Source organism: Passer montanus, unplaced genomic scaffold, assembly GCF_014805655.1.
Source record: "Passer montanus isolate IOZ18808 unplaced genomic scaffold, ASM1480565v1 scaffold149, whole genome shotgun sequence".
Lineage (NCBI taxonomy): Eukaryota > Metazoa > Chordata > Aves > Passeriformes > Passeridae > Passer > Passer montanus.
In genome coordinates this window covers 466,459-471,386 of record NW_024361940.1, presented here as the reverse complement: position 1 = coordinate 471,386, position 4,928 = coordinate 466,459, and the positions used below count along the sequence as shown (strand labels likewise).

At 49.8% G+C, this 4,928-nt stretch overlaps 1 protein-coding gene across 1 annotated transcript in view; it reads left to right on the top strand.

The window, feature by feature from the left end:
* Positions 1-2,211: 2,211 nt before the first annotated feature.
* Positions 2,212-4,928, top strand: part of LOC120498422 (calpain-5-like) — a 55,665-nt gene continuing 52,948 nt past the window's right edge. The window contains exon 1 of the mRNA XM_039701112.1: positions 2,212-2,431. The gene's annotated coding sequence lies outside the window, so the exon portion shown is untranslated. The remainder of the gene's footprint in view (positions 2,432-4,928) is intronic.

Sequence of the window (4,928 nt, the reverse complement as noted above, 5' to 3'; positions counted from 1 at the left end):
ATGCCATGATTTCATTCCTCTAATCAAGGAGCTCCTTGCTGTTTGCATTCCACGTTGCTTTACTAGCAGGCAGCCCATTAGAGAGTTGCTTGATTTGTGACTGTGCAGAAGTGAGTGCTGATAAAGACAATTAATTAATGGTATGGATTTCCCAGCAGAGTTCTCAATTAGTGTGAGCTGTTTGCCAGCCGGCCACGGTGCAGATGACAGTGCGTGTGCACCCCGAACCGTGGCTGATTAATTCAGTGGGGCAGAGGGTGGCTTTCATCAGGCCTTATGGTTTCCACCTTGCATTGTGTGCAGAAACTGGGAAAAAGGGGGTCTTTTCATGATGAGCAGTTACAATACGGATCTTTGGGTAGAGATGTCATTGCTGCCGTAAATACTTGGCTGTCATGTTCGTGCTGCTCTCCTGGGCATGGTTGTCCTCACTACATAGTGAGGATCTTCTGGCTGCCAGTAACCCCAGGTTATCCCTACCTAGTTTATGAGCTGAATTTCCTGCTTTAACTGGTCATAGACTTACTTGAGTTGGGCAAGTGCTCTAAGGCCATTGAGCCCAGCCATTCCACCACTAAATCGTGTCCCTGGCATGCATGGTAGAGGAGAATGGAAAGGGAGGAGAGGCCTGACCCTAGGCAGTTTTAAACTAGGAAGAAAAGGGTATTACAAGGTCCCACAATAGCAAGAAGGTGCTGATGAAGTTCACATGGGAAATGAAATACAAGTATTAGTAGAATGGATATGCAGCTTCTGCATGTCTGCACAACTGTCTGCCAAGAGAGGTGGCAAAATCTCAGGCAAGGGCCTGTCTGCAAGAGTGACCAAAGATATCCCTGGGTATCCCAGGTGCCTTCTGAAACCTCCCCCTTGCTAAGCATCTCCCCAGCCTCTGGCAAAGGTTCTTTGTGGAAGGAGCATTGCTGAGTTCAGCCCTGAGACAGGCTTTGAAAGGGGAAAGTCCCCCACCCATGCTTTGTGGGGCTCCACGGGGTCTTGCTGAACATCACAACATTGCCTTTCAATAGCCTCAACTTCTCCAAGGTGGTCAAGGGCAGCAATTCAGCTTCTCATCCAAGAGCTGCTTCTGCCAAAAATACACGGAGGTGCTACAGTTTGCCTTTTTGTTATAGCTGCTGGTCTTTTGGTCACGATGACCCCCATAAATAAAAGAGCTAATTAATGTCCATCCCCTCCCACTGGTGATTGACTATGACCTTGAGTGACCTTGCTTAATTTAACTTTCTCAACCAACTATTTTTGACAGCGAATAATTTAACATCCTTGTGACCCCAGTCTTGTGTCTCTCCTGCCAACTGGCTCTGCAGTTTAAATGAACAGCAATAAATAAATACATATCTGCAGAGGGACCTAAATGACTCCCATTACTGGAGCATCTGAAGGCCTGCTTAAATAAATCAAGTGAGTAGGAGATTATGCTGCAATCATGTGGAGAGGGAAAGGAGAGAATACATTACTGGTATTCCAGAGGCTGCAACTCAGGGGTGAAAAACTTTGCAGAATTCGGAACAATGAGGTTTAATTCAAGTGCAGATGGACAACCAGAGGCTCATTTTGTGATGTCTTCAAAAAGGAGCAGCAGATTGCAACCTGATGGGATCACCAGTGCTTAGAACTCTCACCATGCAGTTCCTGCCTTGGGGATGGGGCTGTTGGAGGTTGCTCCCTGTATCTCCATGGCATAAAAGTGAGGATACAGAAACCAACCACCCACCTGCAATTATCTCACTTTTCTCACCCAAACATGCCCTCGGGAGGGGAAAGTTGGCCTTGCAGGAGCAGGGATGGCAGGATTGAGCAGCTCTTCAACTCCCACTGCTTTGGGCAGGCAGACACTCACTTCGAACCATCCTGGGATTAAATCTCACCTTGGGAGTCTCCTGAATGAGAAGGAACAACAAATATTCCTGAAAGGAAGGAAAACCTCACTAAGTCATCTGCTTTGAAATCCCAGAGTGAATTCTATTTGTTGGAGGAATTACCAGCTGCAGCCTTCCTCATCCACTTTGCCTTTTACCTTATTCCTACTTATTTTTGGGGTCTGGTTTTAAAGCATTGTTATTTCTTCCTTTCCCCTGCACAGCCTCCATGTCAGCCCTGTCACTGTGGCTTCATTTGCGTGACCCTGAAGACACGTGAAATGTCGTTATAAATTGTATTTACATAATTCTCCTTCCCCCGCTGAGGCTGAAATCGAAAACGCAACTAAGTTAATCAGGAAGATCTGGGCTTGCCACGAGTGCAGGCTGGGGCTCCACTTCCCCGTGGGGCAAGAGGAACATCTGGGGACCCACTTGCTGCTTAAATGCGGTGGAAGAGCATCTCCCTAATGTTTTCCAGCTTTTCCCTGGTGCTTTCTAGCCTGCTAACAAAATAAAAGCCAGGCTCCTGCTGTTGATTTGTCTCAAGGGTGAGTCCTTTTTCTCTTTTCATTTTTCCTCTTTTTAATCCTTTCATCCAGCTCTGCACAGCATCACTCATCATCCCTGTGGGTGACAAACTCCACCCTGTGCCCCTCTATCCCCGTGTCCCCAACAGTGAGATCCTCCCCTTCAGCAGCTTTGGGGTCAGCTCAGTAGGAAATTACTTTCTATCTAAGCAAGCCCATAGTGGCTAGCTGGGCAAGAGGTACCTCTACTGGTGAGACGAAGGATGGATGACCACATTAATTAATTCACACTGATGGAGTGTCTCTCAATTAAAACACAAATCACAAATCAAAAGAGGCTCTATGCTCTCCTTGCCCTCCCAGGGGGCAGCAGCAGCACCTTCCATCCCTTCCCTAGTCTGCCTGGCAGCTGGTTTTAAGGCTATTAAATGGATTCTGGGGTTGAAGACCTACTGGGGTTTAGGATCTACTCTTCCCCCTTAAAAATCTTAGTAGACTGAGGGTTTGTCTTTTATTTTTGTCTTTGCCTTTTGCTGCAGGAGTTTCCCACCAGGGAGGGATGATGGTTCAGCACTGCACATGGACAGACTTGAGACCTAAATACAGCAGGGGTTAGGGTTATTTTCTTGGGTGACTTTAATGAGGGGACAGAGCAGAGGTCTATGAAACACCTGGTTTTGAGCAGCCCTGAGATCTGTGGGGGAGAGGGGAGAACAAGCAAAGAGAAGGAAAATGTTAGAAAACAGCTTTTGCTGCCAAAGCCTTTGTGGAACTACAGAGTTTTGGCTTTCCAATTCATTTAACTAATAAATGAATTGAAATAATTGTAGCACAAATATTGCATTAATTGAATAAGTAATGAAATTACAAAACTAACAGGAAAATACTTTAATATAAAAAGTTCAGGAGGGTTTCAGATAATGCGAAATTGGAGGAAATGGCTGGTCCTAGAGGTGAATCACTCATGTGATTCGTGGTGACCACAGAGAGCTGCTGGTGACACCTCGATGGGAACAGAAGCCTGCTGCTCTGGGCATGGCCTCCTTTCTGATTTTATCACCAAAATTTTACTGCATTGCCACTAATGTGGCAAGCAGATGTCCTTAAGCATTCACACTGCCACTGGCAGGCAGCAGCTAACCCTGGTTTTTTAGCCCTGTTTTCTGTTGTCTAGAAGAGTCTGGCCACCCATGACTTTAAACATGAGAAGTTCATTCTTGTCACTTCCAAATGTTTTCTTTATTTTTTCTTTCCTTGCCATCTATTTTTGGCTTAAATTAAGATCAACCATGAGCACTACCAATGAGGCTTGTGTGTCAAGTCAGCGCAGCAGATCAGAGCTGCCCATGACAGAGGGTCTGTAAAACCTCACTGCCTCCTTCCCACCCAGGGGGATGTGCTTTTGCATGGCTCTTGTTTGGTTTTCCCCTCTTGAATGTCTTTTTGTGAGCTGGGAAAGCTTTCCACCAGTCTGGACACCTTGGCCCATCACCAAGGTGCCTGTTGCACATCGACCTCCACGGATGTGCAGGTGGGCCAAGTGCATGCCCAGCCTTTGACCCCCTGCCTCCCAGTGCCTCAGCTTCCCTCTTACAGAAGAGAAAAGGGAATTAGCTTTGATCTTGTGCTGGAAAACACATCTTCTCAACCTCTGTGATCATGCCCCATGCTATTCCTTATGGGGGATGTAGAGGGCACCCAAATCCTGCACCCTCTGATGACTCTCCCCTGCACCCTCCATGGGTTATGTCCCAATGCCTCCCAGCTCCCCCTTGTCTCTGTGCCCAGCTCCTGGTGGTGCATGGTGCTCCAGCTTGTCCAAATCCCAGTGCCAGAGCAAGGTCCCAGGCAGTGTCAGTGGGACCTTGTCCTGCTATCCAGTGCAGGGCAATGCTGGGCCAAGTGCCAGTGCCTGGAAGGTCCCAGTGGCTAGTGCCAGTGTCCAGGTATGCAGGTGCTGGTCCCAGTTCCAGCTCCCAGCTGGTGCTGCTGGTGTCAGGGTAGCCCCAGTTCCCCATTCCTATTCCCTACCCAGAACCGTGCCAGCTCCTGTTCCCAGTGATGGGCCCATTTCCTGGATGATCCCAGGTCCTGGTGCCCGGGCAATGTTGGACCTGGATCCCCGTTCCCAGTCCACCAGACTGGTCCCCAACTCCTGGACCGGCGCCAGCTGGCGCCGTTCCCATTTCCCCCTACCGGGTGGTGCCAGTCCCCACTCCCAGTAGTGACCACAGTTCCCAGCAGTGGGGAGCGCCGGTTTCCGGTGCCGCTTCCCATTCCCAGTGAGAATTCCCGGTGCCGGTTCGCCGTCCAGTTACCGATCCCGTTCCCGGTTCCCATTCCCGATCGCAGTGCCGGTTCCCACTCCGTGTGCCGCTCCTCATCCCGGGCGCCATTCGCAGTCCCGGTGCCGGTGCCCGGTGCCGGTGCCCGGTGCCGGTGCCCGGTGCCGGTGCCCGGTGCCGGTGCCCGGTGCCGGTGCCCGGTGCCGGTGCCCGGTGCCGGTGCCCGGTGCCGG